Below are 13,288 nucleotides of genomic sequence, written 5' to 3'. Positions count from 1 at the left end.
TATTTATTTTAAATTTATTTTATTTTGTCAATATACAATGCAGTTGACTATTGTGGCCATTACCGAAACCTCCCTCCCTCCTCCCTCTCTCCCCTCCCTCCCAATAATGTCCTTTCTGTTTGCTTGTTGTATCAACTTCAAGGAATTGTAATTGTTGTGTCTTCTTCCCTGCCCACACAGGTTGTTTATTTATTTATTTTTTAGCTCCCACAAATAAGTGAGAACATGTGATATTTCTCTTTCTGTGCCTGACTAGTTTCACTTAACATAATTCTCTCTAGGTCCATTAATTTAAAGTAAAATTGACTAAGAAATGATAAGGATTTGAGGTGATGAATATGCTAATTACCCTGGTCTGATCATTCCACAGTGTATACATGTATCGAAACATCACATTGTACCTCATAAGTGTATACAATTATTATTTGCCTATTAAAAATAAAAAACCTTTAAATAAATACATAAATAAATAAAAATGAAATAAAGTTTAACTAGAGTGCCTGACGGTTTGATTTTCTTCAGCTATGAGAAAGGAGTAATTAATCTTTAGGACAGCAATGGGACTCCACTTTATTATTTCTGACTCCAAAACCTATGTCCTTTCCATTAAACTATTTTTCTAATGTTAATTTTTAAAATATTTTCCTATGGAAAAAGCATAGTTCAGGTTATAACTGAATAAATACTTTCTTTAAATTTATTTATATGTACACACATACATATACATACATACATATATATATATGTAAGGGGAGAGTGAGCAACAATACCTATGGAAAGAAATTGAAGAGGCCTCCAACATGAAGCCATTTGTAACCTGTACGCCAATCAGTGTACATTTCCCCCTGTAAATATTGCAAAATGTCCATATGCTCACACTGCAAAAGCCCTCTTGGAGCCTTGTAATCAGGCCAGGAGACCATATTGTTACACACAATCTAACCTCTTTCATTCCTGGCCCCCGACAAAGGACAGCAGGCTGATAGAGCTAGAGCTAATTAGCACCCCATTTATCTTGCCTTATGCTTAGAACGCCTAAAGGAAGCTTCTTTTTTTCTGGCTGATAATAAAACAGTGTCAGTCTCTTTGCTCTCTGCTCGAGTCATTTATCAATCATGATTCTGCAGACACATTGACAAGCAAAGAACACACACACACACACATACACACACACAGAAATATTCCTATGTTTAAAATGTTTTATGGGTGTATGTACCTGTTTGAGTGTATTTGTACATATGTGTGTTTGGCACCACAGTATAATGAAAAGAAAAGTGGGAGAGGTTGAGAAAAGAAAAGTCTGGAAAATGTGGCTATAGCTGTTCTGGAGACACAGATACTGTAGGATTAAAAGCATGGACTCTCAAGTCAAACTTTCTGGATCAAATCCGAGCTCTGACATATATTAGCCATGTGGTCCTGGGTAAGTTACTTCCTTTTCTGGACCTCCTTAACGTTATCTGTAAAATAGGAATAAGAATAGTACCTAAATTAAAAGGTTGTTGGAAGGATTAAATGACTTCTTGTTTGTAACTCAAGCACTTACGAGTTGGTGATCCTAGGGACATCATTTAAATTCTTTAGGTTCAATTTCCTTACCAGTAAAACTTACCTCCAAGTCCTCTGGTTTTGTAAAATTTTTCCTATCACATGATCCTACATTTTCTAGTATTTTGGCAATATGTTATGCTAGATTCATGTGTAAATAAACACCGTATTTTATTAATTACAAAGCTTCCTCAAAATTCTCTCTGTTACCTATGTCTGTGTTCTCATCAGTGAACAGATAAATCTGATCATTAATATTTGATTCAAGGATGTCATATGTGAATCTGGAAAGCAGATAAGTCTTTCTAAGAATGCATCTACATTAATATTTGAGTTGATTTGCATTTCTTGAGGCCTTATCAATGGAATGCAAAAAGGCATACAACTAATGTTCTGTATAGAAAATGTCTCATCTACAAAGCTGAGAGGAGTTATAGGACTCAAGAGACAGCACTTAGTTTTCTTTTCTTGTGTCTTCTAATCCTTGTTTCATTAAGAAGCTTTGCTATAGCTCCACAAGGGCAGGACAATGTTTTATTTACTCTGCATTCTTGTGTTCAGAACAAAGTCTGGAACAAAAACTTCTCAAAAATGTGTGAAAATAGAGTGAGGGAATGAATGACTAGAGGCCTGTTTAGCCATGTATCTCATCTTTCACCTACCCTGAAGTCAGTTTCCATAATCCAAAACCTTTTGAGTAAGGCTATAATAAATATTTACTCTGATATGATAGAGGAAGGCTAACAAATGTTTCTGTAATCAATTGTTGAGCAACATTTAGAAGGCTCACAAAAAATTCCTAGTCCTTGTGACTTACAATGCCTAGATTACTATCTTTGCCTATAGCACAAAATGTTTCTTCTTAAAACAATTTTGGTGTCCCCCACAACTCACTTCACACACACACACACACACACACACACACACACACACACACACACACACACACACACTTTCTGCAATAAAGACTACACTTCAGCCGTGATAAAAAGACACACTCAAAATGCTAAGGGAGAAAGCACAACAACAAAATGCTGTTTCATTCTTAAGGCCCTAGGCTTTTGTGTTCCATATGGTTACTGAACCTGCAAAATAGCAAATACAGATTCCAAAAGATTTGTTTATCCCTCTATTTTGTGAATTGTGCAGTCAAGCATGTTAGAAAGAATAACTAACCAGAACAAAGAGCTGACTGGCAAACAGATAGCAATTTGTAATCAGTGAAGAGAATATTTTCCTCAGGCTCCAAGATTACCTTTTTTTTTTTCTTTTTTATAACTTGTACTACAGGGCAGAGTAAACACAACTGCACAGCACCCAATTACAACTGAGTGAAGGCACCATGAAATAAGACCCTGAATCTTGGTTAAAAAGAGGGTCAATGTGCTACAAAAAATGAAAAAGAGGATAGCCCCAAAAGAATCATCTGGATATGAAAAGTCTGGCAATTTATTTTTCAAATACACTTTAATAGTTTAACCATTATCTCGTAAATACTGAGAAGCCATTATTAATGTTGCAAATTGTTTGGGGGATTTTAAGAAGATAATCTCTAAAAGATAGTGTGACCTACCAAAAATCACTTACTAGACTGATTTTTGTTATAGAGAAGAAAAGAATAAAGGAAAGACATGTTGTGAAGTGGAAAGGATGCTATACTAGGAGTCACGAGACCTGGAGTCTAATCTCAATAGAAAGTCAACTAATTCTCCTTCTCTGTGCTTTCAGTTCCTCATGAATAAAATGGGGTTGATAAAAGTGGATGTGCATTCAATCAGTTCCCTTCAAGCTCTAACATTAATTTAAAAACGAAAAAAAGTCCTTCATATTTACATAACATGTCTTACTTTGCAAATTGCTCCATATATATTACATCATCTGATCCTTATAACAACCCCAGAATGAGTTATTATCATTTACAGATAAAGAAGCCAAAGCTCAGAGAGATGAACAAATTTCCCCCAAATCATCCTGCTAGTATGTTGCAAATTCATATTTTCTCACATCAAACTCAATGCTCTTTCAGTACTATATAGTACACTGACTCCCTGATACTTCTATTTACTCTAATGTGCATAGTATCTCTCAAAGTTTAAATTATTATATAACACATATCATAAGATAGTAAAGCAGTAAAGAATTTCGCTAGACTGAAAATGACTAATTTTAATAAAAAATAGAGTTGGGGAGATGTTGATCAAAGGATATAAAGTTTCCATTAAATAGGAGAAATAAGTCCTGGAGATCTACTGTACAGCATAGTGGCTATAGTTAATAACAATGTATTCTATTTTTGAAAATTGCTGAGAGTAGATTTTAAGTATTCTCACCAGAGAAAATAACAATGTGAAGTAATGCATATGTTAATTAGATCGATTTAGCCATTCCAGAATGTATACATATTTCAAAACAGTGTTGTACACAATAAATACACAATTTTTGTCAATTAAAATAAATAAATGCTAAAAAAATAAAGATTAGTTTGACTGCATGCCACAATGTTTTCATATTATTCTTTCAAAGCTCTCTATCCAAAGACCACCAGAAACAAACTATAGTTGGACAAGTTGGATTTATTACTCATAGTGAGAGAATGCACACCATAAAGAACTGTGGGACATATCAATAACAAGATAATAGAAAGGACTTGTTATAGCATTTGGGTTTGTATTAGATGATTTTGGGGAGGTTTTAAGGAACCAGAATTTTGCTCTGGATTGAATGCTGTCTAGAAGCAAGGGTAATATGATGACTGAGTATCTTACATCTTATCTATTGCTTATCTATTGTGAGGGCAGTCTAAAGCAAGGGTTAAGTTGCAATTGGTAAAAAAACAAACAAACAAAAAACAGTCACTTACATTAGTCAAGAAAGGAGAATGTTTGGCTATTTTTGTAACTTGTGCAATGTTCATGTGCAGACATGATTACAGAGTGATCTTGTTTTTTTCTTCATTCATCTTTGTCACAGAGTGGCCTTCTTTGATGTTGATGTTCTGTGATATTGTTTATGCTCCACAAAGGAATACCAAGGCCTAGCTGTAAGTGCCAGACCAGCTCCTAGCAACACTTGGGCCTTATTCCTGTATGTCAGAGGTTGTTTTTCTCTTTCTCAAAACCAGTTAACTTTTTCAGTGATTTGCCCTGCAGCTGGTGGATGAGGAGGAATTTTCAAAAGGGAAAAAAGTTAAACAGAATGGTGTCTATTCTTTCTCTGAATTGCAGACACTACTTCTATATAGCAAATAATTCCTTATACGAAGTTAGAATATAAACATGAGACTGGAATAAAATAATCGCAATGTGTATAATAGATAAATGTATATATATAATTCTCCTATAAAAAAGAATTGCAAAGAACCCAATAGAAAAAAGAGAGGGGATAGGAATAGGCAATTAACAGATTAATTACTACAAATGAGTAAGAAAAAGTATTAGACTATTACTCATGAAGTAAATATAAATGAAAACAATGGATCAAGTTTCTTCTCTCAGACTGACCAAAAAAAAAAAAATGGTGTAGGAATAGGAAATGCTCTTACACTTTTAGGAATGAACAAAGTACAATAACTTTGCAGGATATTTTGGCAATTCCTATCAAACTTTAAAAGGTATATTACATTTATAAGAATCTTTGCTATTCAAGTACAACACATGTGCACAAGGACATATGGCTCAAAACGTTCACTGTAACATTTGTAACATTAAAAAATTGGTGAAAACTTTTATGTACATCAATAGAGGAATACCTAAATTTAAAAATGGTGCATCAATACTATACATTTCCATGTAGGCAACTAAAATATTTAATAGATTTATAGGGCATATATAGAAAGAAACCAAGGATGAAGAGCTAAGAAAGAATCAAATTTATTAAAAAGTATTAATATCTCATTTATGTGAAAATATTTATGCATATATAATGTTTGCATATATGTGTATGGATATATATACATCATCACATATTGTACACAAATACTGATAGTAAATTCTGTACCCCACAAATATGCATAATCAATTATGTTTCAATAAAAATAAAGAAATAGATAATTGTACTATCGTCTGTAAAAATAGTACTATACCTATTTTTAAAACTTTTAGATAAAACTTTCACACAATGAAATTTCTGGCCCAGTGACTTTGCATGGGAATTATAACAAGTATCAGAAGAAGAAATAATACCAATTTTACACAAACTCCTTCAGAAAATTAAAAGAAGAGAATGCTTCCTAACTCATTATATGAACCCAGAATTACCATGATGCCAAAACCAGATAAAAACATTACAGAAAAAAAGCAAAGGGTAGATCGATGTCTCCCATCAATAAATTCAAAAGTTCTTAACCAATTTTTAGTAAAACAAGTTAAACAATGTACAAAATGGATAATATACCATGACCAAGTGGGTTATATGTAATATTGAATTAACATTAGAAAAATAAACAGTGTTACTCATCAATTTGCATACTATAAAAGAACAAATCATGATAATATCAATAGATGCAGAAAAAACACTTGACAAAATTCAATTTTCATTCCTGATAACACCTCCCAGCAAATTAGAAAAAGAAGGGGACTTCCAGAAAAAAGTCTATTAAAAAACTACAACATTATACTTAATAATAAATGGCTGAATGTTTTTCCAATCAAGGCTGGAAAAATACCAAAGATATTATTGCTTACCACTTCTCTTCAACATCTTACAAACAAAGGAAAATAAAAGCTATCCAGAGTGGAAAGATGGAAAGAAAGATGTAACAATATTTATTAACAGGGCCGGCCCGGTGGCGCACTGGATAGTGCGCCGCTTGGGAAGCGCGGCGGCGCTCCCATCCGAGGGTTCGGATCCCACGTACAGACCGGCTCCCGCTCACTGGCTGAGCGAGGCGCGGGAGCAACGCCGAGGTTTGCGATCCCGTCGCCGGTCCCCGGTCCAGTACGGGGGCAACACTGAGGGTTGCGATCCGTTGCCGGACACGGAAAAAAGACAAAAAGAAAAAAAAAAAAAAAAAAAACAATATTTATTAACAGACAATAGTGTTACCTAAATGGTAAACATTTTAAAATCTTAAAAAAAAAAAAAAGTTTCTAGAAGTAATAAGTGAGCTTAGTAATTCTGTGAAATGTAAAATATATATATATAAAATTAATGGTGTTTTTATATGCTAGTGGTGAAAATTAGAAATTGAAATTAAAAAATACCAATAATAATCGCATAAAGATATAAAATACATAGGAATAAATTTGACAAAAGATAAGCAAGAGCTGTACAGTGAAAACTATAAAATGTTGTAGAGAGTGAGAAATTAAAGTAGACCTAAAAAAATAAAGACAAATATTATGTAGATGGGGTAAAAGACTCAATATTGTTATGATTTCAACTGGCCCAAATCATCTACAGAGTGAATGTAATCTCAATCAAAAACCCAGCAGGCATTTAAAAAAAGTGGACAAGCTAATTTTATAAATTATACAGAAATTTATAGGACCTAGAATATCTATTAAAACTTTGAAAAAGAAGAACAGAACTGGAGAACTAACACTACCTGATTTACAAACTTACTATAAATAAACACTTATCAAGATAGTTTGGTATTGGCATCAAGATAGACACAAAAATCAATGAAACAGAAATTTGAGTCAAGAAATTGGCCCATGCAAAACATCCAATTGATTTTTGAAAACGTTCCAAGGCAATTTAGTGGAGAAAAAATAGTCTTTCCAGAATATGGTGTTAGAAAAATTGGATATTCATGTGCAAAACAATAACAATTATACTAAACATCAATCTATACCTCACATCATACATAAAAATTTAATCAAGATGGATCATAAGTCTAGATTCAAATCTAAAACTTTAAAATTTTTAGAAAAATACGTGAGACAACATCTTTGTGAATCTGGGTTTTGCAAAGATTTCTTAAATACAACAAAAAAGCATATAAAAGAAAAACACCAATAACTTGTCTTAGTTCATTTGTGCTGCTATAGCAAAATATTCAATTTTTTTTTCTTTATTGTGATATAGTTGATTGTACATATCTGTGGGGTACAGAGGTGAATATCAATACCTGTGTGCAATATGTGATGCTCAAATCAGGATAATTAGTATATTCAATATTACACAATGAAATCCTTTTTTGTAGCCCTTTACCAATTTCTCCTTTCCCTTGCTTCCCCTCCCCCTTTCCCACCTCTGGTAACCTCAGTTCTGTTCCCTCCTTTTGAAATTTCAATGTATTACTGTGATTGTTGTATCTTTCTTTTTATTTTTATTTCACAATTCAGAGTGAGGACATGCGGTATTTCTCTTTCTGTGCCTGGTTTATTTCACTTAACATGATTTTCTATAAATTCACCCATGCTACTGTGAATGGCAATATTTCATTGTATTTTATGGCAAAATAATATTCCATTGTGTGTGTGTGTGTCACATTTTCCTTATCCAGTCACCCAACAATGGACCTTTAGTTTGGTTCCAACTCTTGTCTATTGTAAAAAGAGCTGTAATAATCATGGGGGGGAGGGGACCCTTCAACATGGTAATTTCCATTCCCTTGTGTACCCATCAGTTGAATTGCTGGATCATATGGAAGTTGTTTCTGTAGTTGTTTGAGGAATCTCCATAACGTTTTCCATGATGGCTGCACCAAATGACAGTCCCAGCAACAGTGTAGGAGGGTTCCCCTTTCTTTGCACCCTCACCAGCATTTGTTATTCTATGTCCTTTTGATAATAGCCAGTCTTACTGGGGAGAGATGATATCTCAGTAGGGGTTTGACTTAATTTCCCTGATGGCAAGTGATGTTGAGCATTTTTTCATGTGTCTGTTGGCCATTCATTTATCTTCCTTTGATAAATGCCTATTCAGCTCCTTTGCCCATTTTTCAAATGGATTACTTGCTTTTTTACTGTAAACTTCTTTGAGTCCTTGTACATTCTGAATATTGATCCTATGTCAGATATATAGCTTCCAAATATTTTCTCCCACTATGTAACTGTCTTTCCAGTCTGTTAATTGTTTCTCTTGTTGTACAGAAACTTTTTAGCTTGATATAATCCCATTTGTTTATTTTTCCTTTGGTTGCATATGCTTTTGGAGTCATATTCCTAAAATCTTTGCCCAGTCCTACTTCCTGAAGTGCTTCCCCTATGTTTTCTTTTAGGAGTTTTATAGTTTCATGTCTTATATTTAAGACTTTAATCCATTTTGAGTTGATTTGGGGATATGGCAAGAGTTATGACTCTAGTTTCATTGTCCTACATATGGATGCACAGTTTTCCCAGCACCATTTGTTGAAGAGGCAGTATTTCCCCAATGTATGTTTTCAGAGACTTTGTCAGAGATTAGTTGGCTGCAAATTTGTAGGATGATTTCTGGGTTCTCTATTCTGTCCATTGTTCTCAGTGTCTGTATTTATGCCAGTACTATGCTGTTTTGGTTACCATACCTTGGTAGTATAATTTGAAGTCAGGTAGTTTAATGGCTCTGGCTTTATTTATTTATTTATTGCTTAGGATTGCTTTCACTATTTGTGGTCTTTTGTTGTTCCATATGAATTTTAAGATTTTTTTTTTTCTATTTCTGTGAAGAATGTCATTGGTATTTGGATTGGGATTGCATTGAATCTGCAGATTGCTTTGGGTAGTATGGACATTTTTGCAATGTTAATTCCTTCAATCCAAGAGCATGGAATGTCTTTCCATCTCTTTGTGTCCTCTAATTTCTTTCAACAATGATTTGTAATTCTTGTTGTAGAGATCTTTCACCTCTTTGGTTAAATTTATTCCTGGTATTTTTCTTTTCTGGTGACTATTGTAAATGGGTTAACTTCCTTGATTCATTTCCCTCCTAGTTTGTTGTTAGAGTGTAAAAACACTACTGATTTTGTGCGTTGATTTTGTATCTTGCAACTTTACTGGAACTGTTTATCAATTCTAAGTGTTTTTATGGTCTTTAGGATTTCCTGTATTTAGAATCATGTCATCTACAAACAGGGTCAGTATGACTTCATCTTTTCCAATCTGGAAGACCTTTATTTTTTTCTATTGCCTGATTGCTCTGGCTAATCAACTGAGAAACACAGGATTGAAAACATGCCTTAGGACAATTGGACTTGGCAAATATCTACAAAACATTTCATTTAACATTCAGAGAATATACATTCTTCTCATTGCCACATGGAACATTCTCCAGGATAGACAATATGGTAGGTCACAAATCAAGCCTCAACAAATTTTAAAAACTAAAATCATGACAAGTATCTTTGCATACCATAATGGATTAAAACTAGGAATCAATAACAAGCTAAACTCTGGAAACTATGTAAACACGTGTGATAGAGTTTGGAAGTGCTGTCCCCCAAAACTCATGTGTGAATCTGATCCCCAATCTGGCAGTGTAGGGAGCCGTTTGAGTCATGGGGGTGGATCTCTCATGAATGGATTAATGCTATCCCTGGGGTTTGGGGGTAGTGAGTTCTCACTCTATTAGTCCCTGTGAGAGCTGGTTGTTTAAAAGACCCTGGCACCTCCCCTCTTTCTCTTGCTTCCTCACACAATGTGATCTGCTCGTACCTGCTGGCTGCCTGCCACTTTCTACCATGAGTAGAAGTAGCCTGAGGCCTGCACCAGATGCAGCTGTCCCAGAATCATAAGCCAAATACACCTCTGTTCTTTATAAATTACCCAGTCTCAGGCACTCTGTTTTAGCAATACAAAACAGACTAATATAATGTGGAAGTTAAACAACATGCTCCTGAACAATATGGGTTCAAGAAGAAATTAAACAGGAAATCAAAAAATTTCTTCAAACTAATGAAAATAAAGACACTTCATACCAAAACTATGGGATACTGCAAAAGCAGTACTAGGAAGGAAGTTTATTGCCATAAACACTTACATCAAAAGAATAGAAAGATTTCAAATAACCTAACACTACACCTCAAAGAACTAGAAATCAAGGACAATCCAATCCCAAAATTAGTAGACAGTGAGAAATAATTAAGATCAGAGCAGAACTAAACTAAAAAGAGACCCTCAAAATGATACAAAAGATCAATGAAACAAAACGTTGGTTTATCAAGAAGATAAACAAAATGGACAAACCATTAGCTAGGCTAACTAGAAAAAGAAGAGAGAAGACCCACATAACAAAAATCCGAAATGAAAAAGGAGACATTACAAGTGATACCACAGAAATACAAAGAATCATTAGGGACTATGATAAACAATTATACATCAACAAATTTGAAAACCTGGATGACATGGATAAATTTCTGGACACATACAAACTAAGACTGAAGCAAGAAGAAATAGAAAACCTGAACTGAACAATAACAAGCAATGAGATCGAAGCAGTAATCAGTCGTCTCCCAACAAAGAAAAGCCCAGGACCAGATGGCTTCACTGACGAATTCTACCAAACTTTTTAAGAAGAATCAGTACTAATTCTCTTCAAACTATTCCAAAAAATAGAAACAGAGGCTATTCTCCCAAACTCATTCTATGAGGCCAACATCACCCTGATGACAAAGCCAGACAAAGATACAACAAAAAAGGAAAATTATAGGCTGATATCTTTGATGAGCATAGATGCAAAAATCTTCAATAAAATGTTATCAAGGAGAATATAGCAACATATTAAAAAAAATTGTATGCCATGACCAAGTAGGATTCATCTCAGGTATAGAAGTATAGTTCAATAGATGCAAGTCAACAGTACATCATAAGGCTAAAGAATGATATTATTTGGGTCTGTGTTCTGCTGTTCAGATACAATGGGTTAGGGTTTGGGTCTCCAACTCTCCAGGAGACCCCACCCCATGGCTTTGATGGGTCCAGCCTATGCCATAGCTCTTAGGGGTTCCTGAAGCTCTTCCAGTCTGGCATTGCACACTGAAGTCCCTATAGGCTTTGCCCTCATCACCCTAGTAAGCATTTTCCTAATGAGTGTTCTTTGCAGTGGCCCCAACCTCACAATTCCTATGGGTATTGCCCCATGGGGGTTCTCTATGTGCCTGCAGAGTTAGCACCACACGGATCCTGTCAAAGGTTTGCAATTTGTACTTTCCAGAGTGGTGACCCTCACCACACCTGGGCCTGCTTGAACCACATCTGGGGCTGCTAAAGAGCACTGCATTGGAAAGAGGGAAGCAGAGTTTTGTGGTAGCCCTAGGCACCAAGTCAAAAGGATGTCCTGTGGATTCACTGAACCCCTTGCTTTAAACCATACTACCCTCAATAACCTAGTGGTCTGAGCCTGTGATGATAGTGGTAACCTCAAAAATCTCCAGAATGCCTTTGGAGTCATTCTTCCACTGTCCTCATGAACAGCATCTGGATTCCTTCTATCCACATTAATTTCCTTATCAAATGGTCACTTGGCCACACCCTTGGTTTTTCTCTCCTAAACAAGCTTTTTTATCTTTTACATGTCCAGTCTAAGAATGTTCCAAATCTTTACATTCTGCTGTTTTTCATTATAAATTCTGTTGTTAACTCATTTCTCTCTTTTCTTCTCACACTTTACTATAAGCAGTTAAAAGAAGATCCACAACCTAGAAGCTGCTGGATAGAATCAGAGTGAATTTAGAACTTCCTAAATTTCCATCTCTAGATTTGTCACAATTTGACTTGCCTGGAAGCTCACTGTAAAGCTCCATTTTCAGGGATTGTCTTTATTTAGCCTGGATCACAGTTCACATTGTTCACACAGCCTTATCTCCAAAGTATTTGTCAAAAATAAGTGGTAACAATTGTTTAATATCACAACTATTTAAGGTGGCATTACCAGTTGGAATTAACAAGAAGCTATCTAAAAATACCTAAGAGGAAAAACTGGAATGAGATGTCCACGGTAGATTTGATAAGATATAACACATTCCTGGTAATCTAGAAAGATGCATGCAGGCATAGGGCTGTGCCTATATAGGCACTAAGCTCTTACCTCTAGGTGACCTTAAGGCAATGCATAAGCTGTATGTAAAAGCTATGGCTATTGGTCTAATGAGGATTCCCTTACATGTGACCTGACCCTTTTCTCTTGATGTTTTTAGATTTCTCAGCAGAAATCATACGGACTAGGAGACAATGGGAGGATATATTCAAGATGCTGAAAGAAAAATAAAATCAGCCAACCCAGCAAAGCTCTCCTTCAGGAAAGGAGAAATAAAGTCTTTCAAAGACAAGCAAAACTGAGGGAATTCATCACCACTAGACCACTTTTACAAGAAATGCTAAAGGGAGTTTTAGAACTGGAAGTGAATGGGAGATAACCACCATCAAGAAAATATGCAAGAAGATAAAGTTCACTGGTAAAGCAGGCACACAAATGGGAAAAAAAATCAAACCTTATCAGTATGGAAAAACACAAAACTGCAATGATAAACAATAAGAGAAGAAGAAAGGAACAAAAGATATACAAATCAATCAGAAAACTATGAACATAATGCCAGGAGAAATTCCTCACCTATCAATAATAACCTTTATTATAAATGGGCTAAATTCCTCAATTAAAAGGTATAGACAGACTGAGTAAATCCAACCATATTTTGCTGTAAGAAACTCACTTCACATGTAAAGACATACATAGACTAATAGTTAAGGGATAAAAACTCATATTCCATGCAAACAGAAACCAAAAGCATGGAGTAGCTATGCTTATAACAGATAAAATAGACTTTAAGTCAAAAACTGTAAAAAGAGACAAAGAAAGTCATTATATAATGTTAAAGGGATCA

Source organism: Galeopterus variegatus, unplaced genomic scaffold (genome assembly GCF_000696425.1).
Source record: "Galeopterus variegatus unplaced genomic scaffold, G_variegatus-3.0.2 Scaffold995, whole genome shotgun sequence".
NCBI classification, from domain to species: domain Eukaryota; kingdom Metazoa; phylum Chordata; class Mammalia; order Dermoptera; family Cynocephalidae; genus Galeopterus; species Galeopterus variegatus.
This window is presented reverse-complemented; position numbering follows the sequence as displayed.